This window comes from Platalea leucorodia (genome assembly GCF_965183815.1).
Source record: "Platalea leucorodia genome assembly, chromosome: W".
In the NCBI taxonomy this organism is placed as follows: domain Eukaryota; kingdom Metazoa; phylum Chordata; class Aves; order Pelecaniformes; family Threskiornithidae; genus Platalea; species Platalea leucorodia.
In genome coordinates, this window is record NC_138859.1 from 31,466,483 (window position 1) to 31,490,899 (window position 24,417).

At 39.6% G+C, this 24,417-nt stretch overlaps 1 pseudogene across 1 annotated transcript in view; it reads right to left on the reverse strand.

The window, feature by feature from the left end:
* The window catches only part of LOC309601675 (protein hinderin-like), a 158,145-nt pseudogene that overhangs the window by 43,330 nt on the left and 90,398 nt on the right, over positions 1–24,417 (reverse strand). Inside the window, exons 7-8 of the transcript XR_014230903.1 lie at positions 10,342–11,029; positions 7,411–7,506 (exon numbers count right to left, since the gene is read on the reverse strand). The product of XR_014230903.1 is annotated as a protein hinderin-like (transcript). The remainder of the gene's footprint in view (positions 1–7,410; positions 7,507–10,341; positions 11,030–24,417) is intronic.

The window sequence follows — 24,417 nt, forward strand, 5'->3', positions numbered from 1 at the left end:
GTGAACCCAAGGTTATGAGTCTGAGTGACAGGGAGGATGTGGTGTTATCAAAATCAGAAGTTAAGAGAGATTCAGAAGAAAAAGTAAGGAGTTCTGTTTTGGCCAGATTAGGAATGATCTGAAGGCAAAATGTCCAGGATTACATGTCAGGGAGGCAGTCAGATATGCAAGATTATACGGAACAGAGCAGAGGGTTTAAGAGTTATTGGCAGAGAGATGATAGCCAAATCCGTGTAACTGGATGTTGTCATCCAGGGACATAGGTACAGAAATCTCCAGGCAAATCAGAGTGACTAAATCCCTTCCCTGCCACCTCCAAAAGAAATAATTATCTAAAATAGCGCTGCAAAAACATGCATAAAAACCTGTCTCTCCATAAAATCTAAAGATCATACCATTTCTAAAATTAGGGCAACCACTAAATGAAGGTTAACCTGAACAATAACTTTAGCTAAACTTCAGGTCACATGCATTTAATATAATGAGATGAAGAATATGAAAAGGCCATTCATAATGGAATTCATTGAGTTAGGAACGCCATGCTTAGCTGCCTTATAACATATAATTAATGATCCTGTAAAAATCCAGCAGTACAAACTCTCCCAGCTGCACACAGAACTGTTCTTTATGCTGGGTAGGGCAAGCAAGCATCTGCTTCCACAAATACTGCCCTTTGAGAAGCTGAAAAGCTTTTTTTCCCCTGCTCCATCAGGGACCACACTGCCATTTCCATGACATGCTGAGCTTTGAACCGTTACCCAAATCAGACTATAGCATTTGGCAACCCAGTACACATCTGTCACGATAAGACTGGTTATTGGTGAAATGTTAAAGAAAAAGTCATTAACTCCTTTCCATTGCTTCTAATACCCCACCTTCCTCTAGATTATTTATAATCCCCACTAAACCCACCATCTGTTTATAGTCTTTAAACACAACAGAGAAATATATACTGTCTGGAGAGCTGTCTTATACCACTCCCAACCATTTGGTACAACAAAAGATGTTCTCTCTCCATCAAAAGGCTTGATCCCTCCTGAAGCCTTGATGCTCAGATTCAAGGTTAAAGGATTAAGGCCTGAAGCATTGAGTACCAGAGGAAAGGAGGCCAAATATAAAAAGAAACACAACAATCAATCCTCTTCACCGCAGGAGCAGTGTGAAGAACAAATCAGCTGGGCTGAATCTAAAATTTTCTCTGCGTGGCTCTCAAAAATTAGCACTGTTATAAATGTAATGGGTAGTTCTGCAAAACCTCAGCACCCATGCAAAGCCACAGAGTTCAGCTCAACACACCAGTACAGTCTGGAAAGTTTTATGTCAGAATAATTCAGTGGCAAATACACAAAGTCCACTTCAAAGAAAGTGAGAGCTGGAGAGCGAGTGAGAGCACGTGTGCCGTTATCTTTATATGTAGTCTGTATATCTGCAAGTGGCAGAATCTAATATTTACTGGAGTTTGCCTTTTGCTTCAATTCTCTGTGTGCTGAAGTGCAGCCAAGGTCACAAGAGGGGTGGGGGAGTGGGTTTTAGCTTAGTGCAACTGTGATCATGACCAGAACAGCAGGGTACAGAGGATTTCTTGATTAACTTTGTAATACCAATAGCTTTTGTTCTTAGTCCTGCCCCATCAGTTCTGATATAAGCTTTTAAATGGTGTGAAAGTTGCACGGGTGGGTTTAAAATCTCCTAATTTAAAACTACCTTTCAGAACATTTTGTTTTATAAGATTTTTTCAACTTTTCCAACTCACAAATTTCTGGGACATATGAATATCTAGATTAAACATCATCCAAGATCACATATAAAAATAAAAAGTAACAAAATGATATGGCTGAAAAAGTAATCCGCTCCAGTTTATAAAAATAGAATTCAGGTTTTCAAAATTTAATTCAGGCAGTAAACTAACAGTGTCTACATTTTCCTGTAAAGGAGGCATCTGCAAATGACATGCAAAAATGTCTCTTGCTGTCTGCAAGTGTTGGCAAGGAACAAACTCCTTCAGGAGACGCGTGAATTCTAAATATTTCAACCCAAAGAAAAAAAATCTCCGAGCATTTTCAGTTCTGATATGTGGTATTACAGAACTATGCCCATGCTTCTGGCAGGAAATGCAAGTTTTGTGAAAATACCAAAGCGCTCAAGTTTTAGCAAGCCTGTTTTCACTGATTGCCATCCTATGCTTAGCAGTGTTTCGAATAGCAGAGTTCCCGTGCTTTTTGAAGACCTCACCTACAGGTTGGCTCCATCTGCCTATGGACACTACTTATGGTATCTCCTACTTACATCTTATACCTCAAGTCTATCAGTAGGCTTCCTGCTCAAGGTTACTTTGGACTGTAATGGAAAAGATGTAATACTGCTGCATGCAACATACGTGATCATGAGAACAGAATCAGCATAATTCAGGTAAATGTAAGACAGGCAGCTTCAAAACCCTGTCGCAGTTGAAAGTAAACCTGAAAATGAGATCAGTGAAGCAACCAGGTCAGCGGAAATGAACTCCTCACTCCTCAGTCCCTCAGTCCGATAAGGATCACTGCCTACCTTAAAAAAAAAAAAAAAAAAGCATGCATAGATATATGTAAAAAATTGCCACACCCACATTCAGCAATAAGCTTTTAGTAACCACATCAGAACACAAGCCTTCACCCCGCGCAAGAAAACCTACTACCTTCGGAGTCTGCATGTGGCACTAATGAAGCAAAAATGTATATCTGACTATACTCTCCCATTATGTCACAACAGACTCCAGCAGCCATCTGTTAGAGGGATGCTGTGCCTATATATAGCCAGACAACACCATGAGAAAAAGAAAAACTCATATCTGCACCTAATTCAGCATTTGCACTATTGGCAGATCTGCAAGCACTTTTTTTTACTGGCCAAACAAGTGTTCACTCCATAAATATCCTATCTATCTAAAAATGATACAAACTTCAATGTAAAATTATCTGGAATAAGAAAGTAACTTGGGTGTTAAAAGGAGCACTAACAAGTGGGTAAGTGGCTTCCAGATACACAGATTTTATGGGCCATTTGCAAGCACAGCTAATTTCAGCCTGAAAATGTGCCAGTCTGCCAAAACAGCAAATAGATGAAAAAAAATCCCAACAAACTGTATTCAGTACATTCCTAAAAGTTGGCCAAGTACAATATAGATGCACCTCAAGAGACCAAGGACAACTCACAGATTAACTGAAGCCTGTGAGGTCTTGGACAATGAGCCAGTTGTGGTACTAGTGACAGTTTCTCCTCCAGAGGCTCAGGACAAGAGTAACAGGAGGTGACGCATGCCGGCATGAAGAACTGACGAGAAAACTCCAAATAGGAAACAAAATGGGTGCTACCATTCCACCGGTTTTTAAATATCCGTTCCCTTCAAAAATGGGAGCAATGGGGCAGCACAAGTCAGGTCAGAGGTGGCAGAGCCACATGACTGCATGTGATTTTTATTTTATTTTTAAATTAGTTGGAGGGGGGATTGTGTGAACAAACCTGGACAGCAGGGGGAGCTGTGAGACTGTGTTCCTCTGCACATCTATTTAATTGCGTTGAATATTTGGACAAAACCACAGAAGTATGCTTGCACATCACCATAGAAAGATGCCTGCATGTCTAACAAGCCGCAAAAAAAATCGAGTTCATAACAAAGCATTAAACAAGGAGCAAGAGATAATTGTCACCTTCTCTCACAAGATAATAAAAATAGTTACACCATAAACATAAAAATCTTTTAAAAGACCCCTGACAGCATTCCCTCCTGGAACTATCACCATAGCAATGAACATTCTAATAGGGGGAAAGTACTGCTGAATTGTGTTTGATATTTTCAACTAACTAAAAATACAAAGTGGAAAAAATACACACCAGTGATACAGAATGAATCACACAAACATAAGAAGCCTTCAGTGAAATTAAAAGTGGCAAATTCCACCTGCAAATTTTTAATACTCCAGGAAAGAAAACCTTTAACCAGGTAGCATCCACTGAAAGAGTGCCTGCAGATAACTGTAAACCCATCCGATAACTGCTGTATCCAACAATTCCTATTTATAACATTTTGCACAGGTCAGTGTAGAGGTGCAGTGGCAGTATTGTGTGAAATCTGAGGAAAAGGTGCATGTTAGCGAGAAGGCAGTAGAAAGCTGTACCGGCAGAGCCATATAAGAAGCCTAAGAATCAGAAAAGCAGGGAACCTTGTATTTTAAGATTTAGGCACACAGCAGAGCTCTGGGGAGGGGTACTTGCAAAGTAGCAAACCGTATCTTCTCTAGTTGGTGCTATTAAATAGGTCTTATTTCCATGACATTCAGATCCAAAGTTAAGATTAAATAAAGGAGAGAAGAGTGGATTGTTTTAAAATTCCTCTCCCAGATGCAGACATCAGGAGCACACACAAAAGCAGGTGCCGGGTGTACTGATCCTACTGAATACACATGGAGTGGGTACTTGAGCATGTACCAAGCATCTGCATCTGGGAGATGGAAAGCACTTTGTAAAAGGCTGTTTTATGTTAAACAACTACATCAGGTTATGTTTTTATTTTGAATATTTTTAAAGCATCTTGCACACTGGGGCAGACTTGAAAAGAAATTATACAGACAACCAGACAACTTGCCATTAATTGTACAAGTTACTATCTCCATAGCTGAAAACTGGCTGTGGGCTCACTTAGGAGCACTCCAAGCTACTGAAAGCCATCCTCAATAAAACCTGCTCTGACTGCTGCACCTTAGAGAACTGGAGATCCTGCATCTGAAGATTCTTCAGGTCCCACGCGCCAGCCCAACTGCAACCAGGCAAAGGGACAGACACATTTCTTCCCAACAGCTCCTCAACATTCCCAGCAGGGAAGTGACAAATTCAACACTGCAAATTCATAGCGGGACCATCCAAAGAGGCTGAGATGGACAACGCTTGCTCACTTTGATAATGAAAAAACTATAATGGCACATTTAGAACAGAAAATGAAACAGGCATCCATTAGAACATTTGGCTATAGTTTGCAGTAATCCCCAAGGTAAAAGTTTTCCTTTTCACAGACAGCCAGATTATGACCAAAATTTGTATCAGAAATCAAACTCTGTACTGTATTTGCTCGTGGAATCGTTTTTTCCTTTTTCAAGGAGGGAAAAAATTAATCCCTACAGAAGATGACAAGATGCCTTTTAAAGTACATATCTCATTTCTGACTACAATTACCTTTCAATAGCCTGGCACAGCTGCACGCTCCTATTTGCTTTTTGTTTTTCATTAAGGGCTCCTCTATTATTTGTACCCATCCTATGGCATTTATGCCTGGCAGTGATGCACATTCCCTTGCCTATGATTCTTCCCACAGATAGTAGAGAATAAATTGCAATTAGATTTTCGTAACTGTAGATAATTAACTCAAAATGAGCTGTTAATTATAAAAAAAACCTATGTTTTCCAGTTCTTGATTATATTATTTATTTTACTTCTAAACTCCAATACCTCACTTCAGCAAGTTTAGTATTTTAAAGGACTTTCACCATTTCCTTTAAAATACCAGGATATTTTTAAGCTAAGTTTTGCTTATTTGAAGACTGAAATCAAGTTTCATGCTGTGAGGTTTGCTAGAGGAGCTCTCATGTATGAACTGGAAGTCAGAGAGGGCTAGTTTTCCATTAGGGTTCTGATAGCATTTGCTGGAACAAAAACCGTTTGGCAGGTCAATCAAAAAACAATTAATTAAAAAAGCCCCACACACACCCCCCCAAAAAAAACCCCAAACCCAAAAAAGATACTGTTAAAAAAAAGGATGTATTCCTACCAGCTCTTCATCCTTTCTAAGCTCTAGCCGCATGCTTTCTCTCGATACTGAAGAAGACATCACTTACGTATTCAAATGCATAAAAGAGACAAATGGACATGTCTTCCGTAGCCTCTTTCAGCCTTACATTAGAGTAAATTATTTAGGAAGCATTCATCTGGTAACCTTTGCAAAACTGAAGATGGCATATAGGAAGAAAAAATTCCAAGTGTTTTGCTGCCAAACTTTGGAACCAGCTGCCATGGCAACTTGAGACTGCACAAACACATATTAACTTTAAAAAATTATAGTAAATTAAACCAGGGGAATGAAGAGAGGGTGGGGAACCTTTTGAAATCTGGAACTCTCATTTTGTTAACAGCACAGGTTTTCCTCATTTTCCCTGCTAGGCTATGTAGATTTTTGCAGGTTTTTGATAAACTGTTGCCAAGATGCCCTACAGATGTTCTAGGTGACATTTTTCCTCCAAGGGGCTTAATGCTACTGCATCTTAAACATATCATGACTCTCTCTCTCTTTTGTTACAGTGATCAGACTTTGATCACTTCAGTCTGTGAGAAAATGAAACAAAAAAGCATCAGAATACAATGAGGATATGCCAGTAACTCACAGCAGCCAAACACCTGGTTAAGCAATGAAGTGTTCCAAGGAAAATAACTCCTGTTGTTCTGGAGAAAGAAGTCTTATCCCTTTTCAGTGAAGAGGGATCTCAAAAAAATAAAATAAAATCAGTATCACTTGAGGTTAAAAAAAAAAAGTATTGGACCCTTAGTTTATAAATAAATTAACAGTTCTTCCGGTATTCTCATAATGGAGAGAAAAGCTTATTATTTTAAAGTCTACTCTTGTCACTAAAGAAGGGGCCATTCAAAGGACATCTGCTCTTCTTGTCTACCAAACGGGATACTTTGGTCAAAAGAACAGATAAAGCATAGAATAAGAAGCTGTTACTTTATGATAAGCCTGAATCTTCTTCCAGTGGTAACAGGAAATGCGACAGGGTGGGACAGAAAGAAAACGCAATAATGTATTGATTCAAGTTTTAAATAGCATGTAAAATTGAGATAAAGAGCTAAATATTGGCTTAACTCTACTTCCAGTTATTTCAGTGGTAGTTTGCTCTGATCACACTGAAGCAGAGGTGCAACACAACATTGTTTAAAAAAGAAGTAACTGTCACCAATTGTAAAAGATTGTTTCTATCTGTATTTTTTACATATGTATTTTTTACATCAGGTCCAAATCAAGACTAAAGAAATGTTCTGATCTTAATTGAAAAAATAACAAGAACAAAGAACAAAAGCTAAGATTTTGTGAAAACTCCATCTTGCACTGGGCTAGGTTAGTGTCCTTAAGAGATGACACACAAAACCTGAGACCTCTACAGGAAGTCAACCCCTAAACCTTGAGTAATAACAGATCAGCATAAGTATTGATTTGACTCATAAAACACAACAGCCAATGAATTTTACCTTTCCTTCAGAAAAAAACTCTTAATGTGAAACAAACACATGAACAAATACACTTGGTGGCCAACAGCACACTGTCAAGAAGATATACCGACACTGTGAAGTACTCTAAGTATTCACTTCTAAAGTGAAGAGAGAAATTACCTTAGCCCCATGTTGTTGCCGTTCATCATCAGAGCAAGTTTTTCAGGTGCTTCATCAATGGGCACATCTTCTGAACCTGGTACATGGCCTCTAAACCTGAAAAAGCAGAGTTAGCTGGTTTTGCAGCTGGTCAAATCATTACACCAGGAACTCACCACAAAAAGGTGAGCTGTGTGTCTACAGACAGGGCACTTAATCACGTTAAATGCAGAAGCTTTCACAACTGTTTTCACACTTTCAGATACTTTTGTATTGGAAGGCTGACTTATGTCCAGTGCCTTTGCTTCCAAGGGTTTCCATTGGGAAAAAGATTAGAAAAATTTCATTTACTGATTTCCAAGGACCTGCTCCCTTAAGAAAATGGTCACAGTATCTAATAACAAACATCCCTATTGGGCTCAGATTACAGCTCCAGCAGCACCAGAGCTCGAAGTCATTGTGTGTAAACTGCATAAAATGTAGAATTCGTTTGAGATGGTCGTGTTTCCTGAAACTATGGGCCCACAGATGATGCTCCATTTTTAACAGATTACCCCACCTTTTTCTTTCTCTCCAATGATGATAGAAAAGTCAACAATAGAGGTACTTCTCCCTTTTTATTTGCATTAAATTCCTGTTTCCAGGATTTACCCATATTTGTCTACTCTGATGTGGTTGGCATCAGGAGGAGTCACGAACTGCCCCTTTCCCTGCACACACACCATTTTTGATAGCCAAGCAACTATTTCACATAGAGAGAAACTACAAACTGAAAGTACTATGATTGCTTGAGGCTAAATATGGAAATGTGGGATATTAAAATGCAGTTATGATGCAGCATAGCCAAAAAAAGGATCAATTCAAACTTTCGCTAAAAGAACAGAAGCCAATAATTGCAAATAGTCAGACCTTTTACTTGTCATTCAATGACAATACTTTCAGCAGCTCAGAATGGACCTTAACCAGCACTCCACCCATGCAGAAGGACAGACAAAAAAACCCACACTATCTGGAAATGGATTTTTGTTGCATTGTTTTTTTAAACTGCCACAATGTTAAGAGATGAACTAGGTTAGAACCTCCTGACAATGAAGCAAAGGGTATTTGAGCTTAGCTAAACAAATTTTTATTGTTTGTAGTATATAAAATTACCCTGTTATCAAGTGCAAAAGTGAATTATACACCTAGAACTGAAACAGAACTGTGATGCCTAAGAGATTTACCTGTAAATATCAATCATTTAATTCTAAAGAGACTGAATAGTTTTTAAGAGCAAGCATGCTATATTCTAGTTGCTTTTCTTTTAGAGAGAATATGGCAAATGTGCTTTCACCTGCACCTCTGGAAAGAGATCACAAAAATACTGGGTCCTCAGATTGATATATTTTCTTTCATATAATTCTTTTAGGTAACTAGAGCTCTGTAAACCATGAAGTTTTTTTTCAGAAAAAAAAAAAGGCTAAAATAGGCATAATGGCATTAACAAGCACATCATTATAGATATATTTAAGGTCCATTCTTTTCTGGGCTTAAGATGCCTCAAATGCTGAAAAATATCCATTAGAAACAAAAAAAACCACCAAAAAACTCAGTCTGTATGTCCTTCATATTCTACTTGTTTTTCATTAGAGGGATATATGCATAGAATTAAGGTATTTGATGATTAAGAATCCATCTGTTGTTACTTAATTCTCACCTGAAGTCATAATCCTTTGTTTGTGACCTCAGTCATTTTCAACACACACAATTGTGATTGCCTTTAAGACAGGCATTTTTAAAGCCACATAAACAGATTATTTTCAATGTAAGCCACAATCCAAGACAACAAACAAAAGACCACCTAAATTACAGTATTCTCTTTTAGAGTTTGAAAAGTAACCAGGGGGCTGGGATTAAGAAGAGAAAGTGATATATTCCTCCATGGTGGTTATAATACATGAATGTAGGAAGTGGGTCATGTAACGCAGACTCTCATAGGATGCTGTCAGCAGTTGCCATATTAAAACAGTATCGAAATAAGCATCCTTGTGAAACCCTCCTATTGCTTCTTCTAAAAGACTGCTAGATTTTTCCCCATTGCTTTCCCTTCCTAATTCTGAAGTGTTAGTACTCAACTGAGTTACACTGGCTAATTCAACTTGCTTTAACCCACTCCCTTTCACTGTTCCTCTCTGCTCTAGTAACATGATACCAATAAACCAGTTTCTCCCTCTTTTCCAGAGTCCCCATTTATATTGTCAGGAAGGTGTTATCTCACCTTCTGCAACAAGTTCACAAGCCTTTCAAGCTACATTCCATATTTCTATGGTTATTGCCTTTCCCTTCTCCTAGTTTTTAAGCATGTCTTCTGCCTCAGTCTTGGCATTCTCCCTTCCACAAACATCACTGGAAAGAAAATGTCCTTGTTACACAGGACTCCTTTCCTTTTCCATACATATATATGGAAAAATATATATATATTCCATATATATATATATTAAATGATCTCCATTTTTTCTGTAAAACACACATCTTCCGGTCCCTACCTATGAAGGTGCAATACTTCAAAACTGACCTCTCCAAGGAAAGAAGGGGGAATGCCACATCTGTCATCCATGCTCACACTGCTCTCTTACCAAATATCTGTATTCCTTGAAGTGCCCGCACTAAGATCAACCTCTCATTTTCTTCTACTGCTCCTCTTTTCCTACCTAGTCTTTTAGCACTGCTTTTCTTGTGCCTTTCTTTCTACCACATACTGTTTTTCTCTGCTGTTTTCCACAGCTGTCATGCTGTTTCCCAACAGTATATGCTAATATACTAAAAAGTCTCCTCTCCTCTAAATCACTGTTAGAGAGAATTTGTGCCACAGGTATTGCCTATCTTATCAGTTCCATTCTCCCACTTCAACTATTGCCCATGTCTTCATTAGAAATTTTAGATTTTTTTTTAAACTATAAGTCTCAAAATCACCTGTTATAATCCATATGGGATTGGTGTAGTTGCTGTTGTTTTAGGAGCAGTTTTGCTTCTTGCTTATCCAACAAATGTTGGAGTCGTTGCTTTTCAATTTCCAGCTCCATTTTTTGCAGAAGCAGCTTCTGCCTTCTTTCTTCATACAACCTTTTAGCCTGCTCTGTTTCTTTAGGTCCTGAGTCCACGCTGTCATTCAGCCCAGAAACTCGAGAGCACCTAGAATAATCACAGGTTTTGTGAACTGGCCCAGAGTGTCTTCTAGGTACTTGGCTGACAAGGTGGCTCTCTTGCAACTGCTCCCTGAACTCCCTACGTGCCTGCAGGCACAACCGTGACTCACTTGCTGAGAGCATGTGCTCTGAAATTCATTTGCTTTCTGGTCCATCTCCTGAGCTGGTTTTACACGGTGAGGGCTCCTCTGCTTGTCTGGGAAAATCATATTGTTACACTTTCTGTGCAAGCCATTTTCTACTGGATATTTCTTCAGACAATCCTGATGGTTGTAATGGATTTCAGTCCTGTAATTGTGATTATTCCTGCAAGGCTGAGACAATGCAACATGGGCTGGGCTTCCAGCATTTGATACTCTACTGTTCTTATAAAAAGTTTGAGGTCCCCCGATACCCAAGTAGGAACCATCTAGCTCCAAAGATGGTTGTTGGCATGAGCTCTTCTTACCAGATACCTGCAATAAGAGAAACAATTTCCTTTGAATTACCAATATTTATCTTTGCTCGTTAATTTCACTTGGTAAATGTGTTCTCTCAGAAATAGACTTGCTGCATCATGCTGATGGACATACAGCCAAACCCGAGGAAACGTTTATCAGAAGACAGACACAAATCTGCTATCAAATCCACATTTCATTCCATCTACACAAGTGTAATAAATGTAAAACTACTGTCTGCAGGATCCTCAGCATAAAATGAGTCGCTTCAGAGTATCAAGTAGTTGTGAGCATCTAAGGTTACATAAAATCAACTTGAAGAGTGGCAAAACCCACTAAATGTTAATGTTTGAAAATGTTTAATTTTGAATACCGAGCCAAAAAATCCATTCAGCCACTATAAATACTCTTTGATTGGCCATTACACAGAAGGAGATTTGATGTAAAACATTTCACCTTGCACTGAATGGGATATTACTTACCACTGGAAATTTGATGAGAGTTTTTGAAATATCTTTACAGAAACACAGATAAAAACCAACTACTTTCTGTAAAAAATGGTTGAACATTAAAAGCGGTCATTTAAATATAAAACATGTTTAAATTCAGCTATAAATGTAAGTGATTTTTCAATTAAGCTGGGCAAGTGATTATACTCTGATAAAACTCTGAAGAAAGCAAGCAACTGTAATTCTCATTTGTCAAGCCAGTGCAAGTGGTTTTGTTATACTCATGGACATTATGTAACAGACATCAAAATCCTACTTACATCCTGGAGTATCTTTGCACCATGGTTCATCTAGGCAGTTAAGCATTTGAGTTTTTATGCACATCAGAACAGCAGTGAATCAGGCATTCATATTTCTTTTGCTAGACCTGTGCATTAATTTCAATAACATACTGATTTTAAACTCCTCCAGCCTTTGGGACCTTTCACAAAGATCTGATTTTTTTAATTACAGAAGCCAGCTTTGTTAAAGATAACAAAACCACTGCAGTGAAAGTGGTTTAGCAGGGAAATTTGGTATCCACTGATGGAAATAAAAGTATTATTTGCACTCTGGCAATGCTTAAAATAGATAGGTATTGTCCACATAGAGTGGAAGACAGTCAGCAAGCCCCAAAACACTAGAACTGTGAAAACTGAAAAAATTCTGAAGACCCACCTACTACTGTGAGTCTAAAGACACACAAGCATAAGGAATTGGGTAATTTTACAAGATGAATTTAAGAAAGATATTGCCTATGGGACACAAGGAAACCATGACAGACCATGATGGAACAGCTGTGCTTTCCCCTCTGTGGAGCTCTTCTAGGCTTGTTGTACAGTATTTAAAGATACAACTTACTTTAACTGAGGCTTAAACAAACAAACTCAGACTGTTCCTTGCAACATATGGAGTTAATAAGACTTGATCAGATGTGAAACTCTTGCATGGAAACAAGGAGATATTAAAAAATAGTTCAAATAATCTTTAGAAAGGTTTAAAGAGGAAGACGTGGGGAGCTCTACGAAAACTTTACTGCAATCCCAGTAATTTTTGCTCAGGAATTCAGAGCAGAGCTTAAACAAACATCCAGTCCTTAAAACTTCCTACAAACAAACAGCGCACCAGTTTTATGCACACAGCATTATGATCTCTGCAAATTCTTAAATGCAACTTGTGTGCTCTGCAGTGTTAATTCACAGCACTGGCAGAGGAGACACATTTACAGACTGACACCAGCACACAGGGCTTTGTACTGCAAGGGATGAACTAGTAACAGATCAGATCTTACAATCTCGACACAGGGAAGGTCCTGACAGATTTCACTGGTAGCTCTGCATGTACAAAACATGTTTAAAAAATAGCCCAAAATCATTACCTCGAGAAGTCTTGCACTCTGAGGACAAAAGCTAGGGTCCTAGCAAAATACAGCGCTGTTACAGTGAACAGCAAAATTCCTATAGATGTTAACAGGGTCAGAGTTTAACCCATAGCACCTGGGTTTGTAGTTTGTAGCTGAACTATATTTGAATACAGAAAAAGAGACAATGAACTAAAATTGTTCTCCATTGTATCTTGAGAACATTTCTCTAACCTGAGTTTTCAGCTCTGGGGTTTCTTTTGGTGGGGTAGAAATAGAGGGAGGAACATGCAGGTTCAGAACTAGTCCATTATGCTGACCTGAGCATGGACCCTGGAGGAAGCCAAGAACAACGAACAACAACAGCAACCAGAGGAGAAATACAGAGATTTAAAGATATTTAAAGATGAAGCAAAAATTTCTAAATGGACAAATGAGAGGCTACCATACACAGGGACACCTTAAAGAGTACCAAGGGCACATATTAGTGACCTAGCTGATGCACTCACTAAGGTATAGATTCTAAACCTGAAACTCAGTTACCACCGTGCATTGTTGATGTATGGGTCTCATCTGAATAAAGCTTGGCTTTGGGTTTGCAGGTCTATCAACAGTATAAGCACTTGCTCTTGTCAGTAGAATGAGGAGAATATATTATAAATAAGCTCAGGTAGGATATCGGGGCAATAGAAATGCCATTTTAAGAACAATTATTTCAAATGATAGGACTATTTGAAGTGCATTACTAGTGATTAAGGAGCTATTCTTTCCAAGAATCTGTAAGAATTTATCAAGGAGAATGTAAAAAGGTAAAGATTTTAAAGTAAATTAGTAGGATCTACTGAAGTCTATAATTTTTTTCCTTTAAATCATATAATCCTTTATTAAAATCTCTACTATAAGTAACCTAATATCAGTCATTACAAAGTGACCACATAATAGTTCAGCAACTGTCTCTGTCAGTACCTAAGATAAATACAGTAGATAACTCGGAAGGTAAGCTGACCATTTTTCAAGCAAGAAATAAAGCACCATTTTCTGTAGTAATTATGTATAGCTATGATTGCCATATTACACTGAATAAAACAAGTGGTCTCAAATCAAAGAAACTATGTGAATAACAGTCACAAGCCTGTATTTCTCCTGTAAAAATCATCTACTGAACTCAACATACTGAACAGGTGTAGCAAAAAAAAAAAAAAAAAAAAGGATCACATCACAAAAAAGTGAATCGATAGCTGATAGCTGATAGCAGAGGAACACCTATGTTTGTGTTGCCTTCAATTTTTTTTCTCCTCTTTGTTAAGAGGGTTTGAGCTGGGATGCCAGGTACACAATAAACCTGCATTCAAAGTGGCATGTGAGCATTTGCTGGAACTCAGCTTTAAGTGTATATTTTGCATTCATAAACATGCCACCCTTCTCCAGCTACACAAATATTGTAGATAATCTCTAACAAATGCTTCCATTTCAGATCAGCAAACTGGTTTCACTCTGGCCGATAAGACAGTCATTAATAATACAGTGCTCCAAGAAAACTAAAGCGACGTGCCTGTATGTTGAGTCTTGAAAGTCACTGTGAGCAGAATGCCCATTAAGCCCAAACAGTACCTACATATGGCAATGCAATACCTGACCACTAAAATTAAGCAAACATGTTTGCTTTCCAAAACAAAACTATATCGTTCCTGTTTGCACTACAGAAAAATGCCACTATACTATCTTGACAGCATCAGGTCTAACTATTAACATACAATGTGCTATCAACATCATAAAAATGAAAAATCACAATCTTCTGACTTCAATTTTTTACTTCTGCCCTTTATTTTACTGAAGAATCAGTAGTTCAAGACCTAGATAAATATTTCAAAATCTATACTATTTGTGAGCAGAGCAGGTCACTACCATTTCCCAGTGCATTTGGAGTTCATGTGAAATAAGGGCAGAAGAGTGATGAGCTGCATTTTTAACATGGGCATACACAGAAGAGTTGTCTAGCTGATAGAGAATGCGTAATGCAACATCTGCACGGTACACCTTGCCAAAGCCCATCCCAAATAAACGTAGTATATTCTCCCTAGTGCAATTAACTCTCATACTCTGGCAGGTTTTGCTAGAAGATCATCAAGGTAAATTACCTTCCAGCATATGAACTAAATACTTACAGGTGTTATATCATCAGTTATTACTTACAAACTTCTGCATTTAACAAGACATCCAGGCAAATGAATGATCTAATTTATGAATTATTTATAAGAATTTCACAGCATGCTCCTGGCATCATCCATGGCCTTTTCCAGGTCATATGACACCAATTAGAGCTGAATTTTAAATTATTCAGTAACCTGAACTCTCTTGTCATTTAACATATAGATATCAATGCAGTAAACAAGTTAAGTCTAATGGGCCCTGGAGGTTTGTGTTCCCCTGTCCATCAGCAGCAGAGGCTGTATGCTACCACTAGAGTAGAAAATAATACAGTGCAGCAGTCAAAAACATTTGCAAGGTTTTAATAAGTTATTTTGTCTCCATTAGGGATTTTAGTATAACTTACAAGCACTGAATCTAAAACATATTAAAGTCCTTAGCTATGTGCTTTTAAAACAAAATTAGGACATAGCAAAAGAGCAAGTCTGACACTAACCCTAATTTAGGCCCTTAATTTGAAATGTAGTAGAAATTATGGAATAAGCAAGATTTACTATACACAACTCATTACCTTCAGGCTCTCCTACAGTATAGTCAAAAATAGCCCCCTCCCAGCACATATACACCCTGTCTGTAAAGATAAGGCTACACAAAGGGAAATGGAAATGTTAATTTAACAGCTATCAGCTGACAGGTGTACCTTGCACTCCCTTGCAATTGGGTGAAGGGGCCTCCACTATTCTTCTATCCTAACGGCACTGGGGAGACCAGTGCTCTAGAAACCTATCTGGATTCCGGTATCAGCTTCAAGATGTACCACTTCAGGGGAGAGGTTTAAGGACCTTTGTGGCACATTATAAAAAAAAGAGAGGGAATGTAACAGCCTCCGAAGCACAAATTCAATAAATGACGTCTTAAAACCATTGTTTTCCACAATGACTACAGGAAGAACAAGAAGATATCAACAGCAAAGGTACCTGAGATGAACAGCACGATTAGATATCTGATTCTGCCTCAGTGTAAAGTCTGCAAGAAACACACAGCAAGCATGCCACATCCTGGCTCCGAATCAGTTGCCCTCCAACATCTCATGAACCTGTGAGCACGGCTTCATGACTGAAGGGAGGCATACAGACTCCCTATCTAGTGCTGATCTAGCCTAAGAAGTCCAAGACATGTGGTGGAAAACTTTTGAGATTGGGTGCAGCTCAGTACAAGTCTAAACTGTGCCTAGCACCATCTGACTTATTTTTATAGTATCTGTGCCTCAACTTTCTGAATGCTGCTATAATAAACCCCAGACCCACTCCCGCAGATGGTCACTTGCAGACTCCTATCTTGGGGGACCCAGTGACCCCACTCATCCGCACACACATTTCCTTTGCACTCTCACTGCTTTGCAAAGATTAAAAAGTTTCCTGAGCTCTATCCAACAGCAAGAGGAAAACATGGAAAGGGAGATGTTCAGTTTATCCTTTTAAACACTAGCAAGAAGTTCTCTAGCTACTGCTGTCAAGATGAATGCCAAAAAAACAATGATGTTGAGAAAACATCATGCCAAATAAGTAAAAACACACCTATCCAAAATGTCTAGCCAGATTAGGAAGGATAAGGATTTAGATAAAAGAACATAACATTGGATTTTCTGCCCCACAACCTTATCATAGGAGGGGGCTGCAAAAGAGCTTTTTTTTTTTTTTAGAAAACTTTTTAAGAAAAATAGCAGAGAATGGAAAAAAAGACAATTGCCTAATCTCACAGCACACATTTTAAGAACATACAAAAATAGCCGTAAGGGATTTTATTTTGGTTACCAGCCAGATTTAGTTTCATTCCTACGCTGGGCAGCATTTGATTATTTCACATTAAGGGTAGTAACATGTTGGATGATAAGAGGGAAGTTCAGATTGGTTTTCATTAAAGAGTAATATCCACCATGTATTTGGTCCTTCAAGGTAACTTTTTCGAAGTTATTTTAAAAAGCAAACAGTTTTCTACTTGGAATCACAAGTTTAGCATATCAGGGGCTACACATGTTCCCAGTTACTGCCAGTCTCTTCAGAATTCTATCAACAGTTGCTCAAAGTCATGCTTTCATATCTCCAGACACAAGACAAAAGGGCAAATATACCGTGACCCTTCTAAATAGCCCTGATTACTGTGATCAAACAGAAGCCAGATATTTATGTGAATAAGAACATGTAGAGTTTGATGTGTGAAGATTACCACAGGAGTAGACACCGAATCAGCATTTGCCAACATGTACCTCACCATGACAGCAAATATCACCTTTTCCCTGTATTTACAGTAGCAATAACTGTGGTACCCATTGGCCAGTGATTAATTTTAAGTAACAGCCACTGTTCACTCAGAAAGATTACCAGAAAGTTTTACTTCCTTCAGAAGGTGTCTCCTGTAGAGTCCCTGGGGTATGGACATAGGCTTTGAAATACCTTTGCTGCACAAGTAAAGAAAAAAAAATGGATGACATCTTGTCCTGGTTTCAGCTGGGATAGAGTTAATTTTCGTCTTGGTAGCCGGTATGGGGCTGTGTTTTGGGTTTAGGATGAGAACAATGTCGATGATACACTGATGCTTTGGTTCTTGCTAAGTAGTGCTAAGCTGTTGCTAAATAGGTGCTAAGTGGCGCTCACACTGGTCAAGGACTTTTCAGCCTCCCCTGCTCTGCCGGGGGCACAAGAAGCTGGGAGGGGGCACAGCCAGGACAGCTGACCCAGACTGGCCCAAGGGCTATTCCATACCATATGACGTCATGCTCAGTATATAAGCTGGGGGAAGAAGAAGGAAGGGGGGGACATTGGGTATGATGGCGTTTGTCTTCCCAAGTAACCGTTATGTGTGATGGAGCCCTGCTTTCCTGGGGATGGCTGAACACCTGCCTGCCGATGGGAAGCAGTGAATGAATTCCTTGTTTTGCTTTGTTTGCGTGCACGGTTTTTGCTTTGCCTATTTAACTGTTCTAATTTATTTTACTTCAATTATTAAACTGTTCTTATCTCAACCCACGAGTTTTCTCCCTTTTACCCTTCTGATTCTCTCCCCCATCCCACTGGTGGGGAGTGAGCGAGCGGCTGCGTGGTGCTTAGTTGCTGGCTGGGGTAAAACCACGACACATCTAAGAATTAAAAGCATGTTCAGAAGTAGGGACAGTGTTTTGGGGAAAAAAAACAGGAAAGTTATTTAAATAATACAGAAATCCCACAAAAGCAAAACCAGAGAATCTTTTGACTTTAAAAGAGCGGAAAGGTGTGCCCAAGCGAGCACATTCTGTCAGGAGTGTCCTTGCACTAAGAGCCAGCTGGCATTTAGATTCTGCTAATGATCCCATCTCTGGGAAATAATTCATAAAAAGTAAACAGTAATTTTCATGTGCCTGCCCTTTTGATCTTACATTTGTAGGGAGTATCCTGAGGCTAGCTGTGGGCGCCCCGGTGCCTCTGGCTGATTGACCTCTAATCTGCCCCTGAAGTAATGCCAAGGAATGACAAGAGTTGCATGTAAGCAGACATTTCAATGCAATCCCATTAAAGACAGGCTGACTCACTTCATCTTGTCAAAGAAGTTGTTTCATGTAAAAAGAAATAAAAGCTTTTTAGAAGGACTCTCTTGTTTTGTAATGATGCTGTTCTTCAGAACAAAGACTGGAAAAAGACTAACACACCAAAATCTGACTGGTACATAGCTTTACGTTAACTGGCAAAATGCTAGTGCAAGACAGAACAACAGGCAGCCCCATGATTATGTGTTAAATAGTCTCGGTAGCAGAAAATTAAGAAAATCCTCTAGAAGAATCAAATCAGAACCATGGTACTTGACCTCTCCACATTTCAGAAAAGTATATATGCCATTTATTAAGAGAGCAGTTGTCTAAAGGCTTAGACACTGACTGCTCAGTCTCATTAGCTTTGAGATCACAGCTTGCATGCTTTTACCCCACACTAACCCACAGTAAATACAAGACAGCATATATGAGGTAGCTTATGTCTCTGTCACTACGAATGAAGCAAAGAGATAAAATGGCCAGTCCAGAGCAGCTGACATGCAGAAACTTGCTGCCATGCCAAGATGACTAAATTACCAGGAACAAATTTTTTAAATAGGGGAGTGAGGAAACTACAAATTGACCTGCTAGAGTACATAGAAATGGGAGAAAAGACTATTTCTATTGTACAGTAATACTGAGAAAACACGTATACTCCCAATGCACTGAAGTGTACAATGCAACATATAGATGGATGAACTGGTAGATAGGTAGCACTGGAGTTGCTACCAAGGCGTTCGAAAGGCTGAGTCTTCTCTGAATGGTGGCAGAGCTCCATCATGGGCAGATACTACATATATATTATGCTTCCAGTTCCTGCTTCAGTCTTTCCACAGTTAGTTGATATATCTGTTTAATGAGACTGCTGTCAGATTCTCTTGCATTAGAAAGCACACAATTTCTTATCAGAAGTCAACATCTTAGTTTACAGTTACATAGGAAGTCCATCAAAGTGCAAATGGCACTCCACAAATGGAAAGAACGTGAACATTTTTGACTAAGAACACATGTGGCTGGAAGTTTTGTGCAAAATACAACCATCCCTGGAGAAATTCCACCAAAGCAGATTCACAGCATGTTATCTCATAACCTGCTACCTAATCTGACAGTCTCCGCATTGGACAGGTGTCCCCTGAGTGACCTCTGAGCAACAGAGGCAAACTATTTCCCTTGAGTCTGGAAGGCTCAGCTCCCTGAACATAAAAATTCAAGGTCCTCTTGGCATACGGGCTGTGCTTTCAGTGAGAAATGAAATGTTTTCTATTTGGCAGGCTTGCAGTATCTCAAACAGGTACATAAATTAACTAGTGAAAGATTGCAGGAAAAGTTGAATCAAGGAAAAGGAGCAGGCATAGAGCAAATAGCAATCTCTCATTCCCTGGGGGTAAGCCAGCTGTTTCCTTTTGAAGCCCACCATGAAGATGCTCTCTTCAGAATACTCCCACCACACTTGAAATGCCACTGAGGATATTCCAGCAGACCTTCCATCTATGGCTGAGATTCCTTAAGAGCTGAGGTGTGGTGGGTTGATCCTGGCTGGATGCCAGGTGCCCACCAAAGCTGCTCTATCACTCCCCTCCTCAGCTGGACAGGGGAGAGAAAATATAATGAAAGGCTCATGGGTCGAGATAAGGACAGGAAGAGATCGTTCACCAGTTACCGTCACGGGCAAAACAGACTCGACTTGGAGAAATTAGCTTAGCTTATTACGAATCAAATCAGAGTAGGATAATGAGAAATAAAACCAAAATCTTAAAACATCTTCCCCCCATCCCTCCCTTCTTCCCGGGCTCAACTTTGCTCCAGATTTCTCTACCTCCTTTTCCCCCAGCCATGCAGGGGGACGGGAAATGGGGGTTGCAGTCAGTTCATCACACGTTGTCTCTGCCGCTCCTTCCTCCTCAGGGGGAGGACTCCTCACACTCTTGCCCTGCTCCAGCATGGGTCCCTCCCACGGGGTGCAGTCCTTCAGGAACAGACTGCTCCAGCATGGGTCCCCTGTGGGGTCACAAGTCCTGCCAGCAAACCTGCTCCAGCCTGGGCTCCTCTGTCTCCACGGGTCCACAGGTCCTGGCAGGAGCCTGCTCCAGCGCAGGCTTCCCACGGGGTCACAGCCTCCTTTGGGCATCCACCTGCTCTGGAGTGGGGTCCTCCAGGGGCTGCAGGTGGATATCTGCTCCATCATTAACCTCCATGGGCTGCAGGGGGACAGCCTGCCTCACCATGGTCTTCACCATGGGCTGCAGGGGAATCTCTGCTTTGGTGCCTGGAGCACCTCCTCCCCCTGCTTCTTCATTGACCTTGGTGTCTGCAGGGTTGTCTCTCTCACATATTCTCACCCCTCTCTCCGGCTGCAGCTGCGCAGGTTTTTTTTTCCCCTTTCTTAAATATGTTATCCCAGAGGTGCTACCACCATCGCTGATGGGCTCAGCCTTGGCCAGTGGCAGGTCCATCTTGGAGCCGGCTGGCATTGGCTCTATCGGACATGGGGGAAGCTTCTAGCAGCTTCTCACAGAAGCCACCCCTGTAGCTCCCCCCGCTACCAAAACCTTGCACACAAACCCAATACATGAAGTCATTCTGCAGTGGGTTTAGTACTGTTGAAGGTAGCAACAGCTGACAGAGGGAAACGACCTCTGATATATCAAGCTACAAAGATCAACTTCCTCTTGACCCATGGAAATGATCTTTTATAGTCCTGCTTGACACCATAAAGTATAGCAATGGTATCACAGCTATTATTTGCATAAAATGGTCCTAGATGTGGTGTAGAGCAGTTTGACAGTCCATCCTGATGAGTCTCAGCTGCAGAATATTGATATAAAGGCTCTTCTGTAGTTACCATAGGCCATTAGGTTGTCTGAACAGACATCCATCACTACCAGCTTGTGTGAAGGAGAAAATTAAGTTAAAAGGGCATGACCAAGCATAAATTGAAAGGCCCTCCACTACTCCAGGGCAGCAGTGACCTTGTGAGGCAATCGCCTTCACTCTGAGACACTGCAGTCTGGACAGCCAGACCAAGTAAAACCCACCCACAAGTTTGTTAAAGGGAGTTTAGTTTAGAAAAGCTCACAAGTGTCAGCATTTGCAATAGCCTGAAAGGAAATCCTTGCACAAAGATGGGCCTTTGTCATAAGCACACAAAAATATGCAAAAATTAAATGCGTTTATAGTCTTACATTAATAGCAAAACACTATGCCTTGCTTAGAAGCTGAAAAACAGGGGACAGGGAGGGACAGTTTCCAACTATGAACCCCTACAGTACAGTCTCTCCAAGTCAGAATTGAGATGTAGACCTTCCTTTCAATAGAGAACCATTTTTTTATTGTCCTGTGCCAGTCTAAGAGCACTGGCTCTATAGCTATGAGTAAATGTTACATACCTCTTTCGTGCTCTTTCCAATCAGTACCCTAACAGCTGTCCATTTTCCAAAAAATCTGTTCCCCACCTGATAATAATTAATGTAGCAGATATATGACATCCAAAATTTGACATTAATTATTCTCAAGGAGGAAACAAATTTTTGAAGGGAAATTTTTTCCCAGGGAAAACTGTAGAAGTTTATATTTTTATATTTCACCTTTGCTCTGGTTTATCATTCCCCAATTTGTGAACTCAATCTGTATGATAAGTCTGCACAAATGCAGAAAGCAGAAACAGCCCATGATGCCAAAAGGTATGAATTTTGGAAGTTCTGACAAAATTCTAATGCAGAATGGAAGGTTCCTCTATCTGGGTTCCCAGGCCACTTCTTTGGATAGAGTTAGAAAATAAATGTATTCTGAATACCAGGCTTAAGCCTTCCTTATTCCATCTGAAAGAGCTGCACTTCAGCTCTCCTCCTTAAACTCTGGATTCAACAAAGAATACTAATACTTTGAGGCTGAAAATCTCTAAAATGACTCAGTGCCAACTTTAACAGGAGCAGAATTAGGTCAACAGTAAAATTTGCTACCTCCAGGAACAGAGTTGAACCATCCAGTTGAGCACAGAAGAAATTCTAACCGCATGTTTCCATATCTGTAAAGTCCCTTGGGATCTGTAAATAGCAATAAATAAATAAATAAATAAATAAATCCCAAATAACGTTGTAGAGCAAAAAGCTGTATCCTACTGGAGAAGCAAAAAAGAGATTGAGCCTCCCTCATAGTTACATATTAAATGAGTGCATCTTTTCAAATTTCACTAACTTGATGGGAGAGAAGATATGAAGTTGCAAGTATTCAGAAGAACTGAGTGAAAAAAAAAAAGGAAGAAGGGCTAAGAATAATGAAAAGAAGAAAGACAAATCACATTGGTTCAATCAGGTATTTAAAATGGGTTTTCTTTAATTAGCTGAACTGTAATACAAATTAAAACTGAATTTCTTGTTCACAATATATTCATTGGAGGGGATGCAGCTGGCTATTTCCAGAGCAGCAGTTCAAGCTAAAACAGACTCAGTTCTGCAGGACTGAACAGGAGCCAGTTTCCATCCTTCTCAAAAGACCAAAAAGCAACTTGGCAGCAGAGAGTCTGACTGCAAGCTCCATCAGAAATACTTATGAAGCAAGACAAGCCTGTGGCAATTGTGACTGAACTCATTAAAATCACTACAGATTATTTAAAGCCCTCATGTCTGACATTCAGGTCCGTTACTATGCTTTAAATGACTAGGAAAAGAAGCTGTAGACATAAGGCAGAAATGAGGGCTTTAATACCGCAGCTGATCACTAAGTGACCAGTAAAAGGAGTTTGGTGCCACACGGTATTTTTGGCATGAAATGTTAAATGGGATTGATTGTAGAATCTCACTTTGTTTTTGAAATCTTTTGCTTTCTGATGACAGAACTGTTGATGATACAAATGCCCAAGCCCAGGTTTCAGTCTGGATAATGACCAGAAGCAAAGTAATCAGATCTCTTGGATCAGTGTCTGTTTAATGATATGAAATAAGATTAATAGTTTTTGCCATTTCCTAGAATGGTGTTAAATTACAAATTTACAGGGGAGTGGGGGGGAATGTATACTGTATGAAACTCTTAGGAAAGGGCAAAACCAAAGCACAGTTATCATAAGATAAAACCATAAAACAATCACAGCCCTTGGGGGACCAGAAGCTCTGTGCAGCCTCTCATGTGTCAGATCATCATAGGGTGCCTGGCTATTTTATGATATTATCATCTAATGTTAATCTCACCACTAGAATTGCCTGCAATAAAAATGTTACCAACTTTCTAATTTTAATTACTGGGTTCCTGAAGATAACTACTTCAATTCTGTTTTTTTAAAAAAAAAAAAAACAAAAAACAAAAAACAAAAAAACCCACCCAAAAACAACAACAACAACTAAACACTCCCCATGGTTTCTCTGAAGCTGGGAGTACTTCAAATATCAAACTTGTGGATTGGATGACTTTCAATGTCTTTAATTCTGTGATTATTAACTCCTCTCTTCCCTCCTATTTTCACCTAGTCATCCTGACACAGGACAGTATTATATGCATATAGGATAACACAATTTCTTCCATTTCATTTCACAAACTACACCAAAAAATGCTGAATACCTCAAAAGAAATCCATAATGCATCTATAAGTAGGCATTCTTAAAATAATGCAGAAGGGGAAAAATTATTTCTGACTCTGAATCTGAATTCTCTCAGTGCCAGAAGGCACACAAGGCACGAACATCGTTCTTCCACTTCAATCGGTCTGCGGCTGCGTGCTCTGGAGTCAAGGGCCACAGCGCAGTCTTCTGTTGGTTTTTTCCTCAAGACATGACCGATCCAGTTCCATCTCCTCCTCCTCACTTCATTACTGATTTTCTCCATCTCCGAGTTGATGCTCATCGTTTCTGCAACTTTT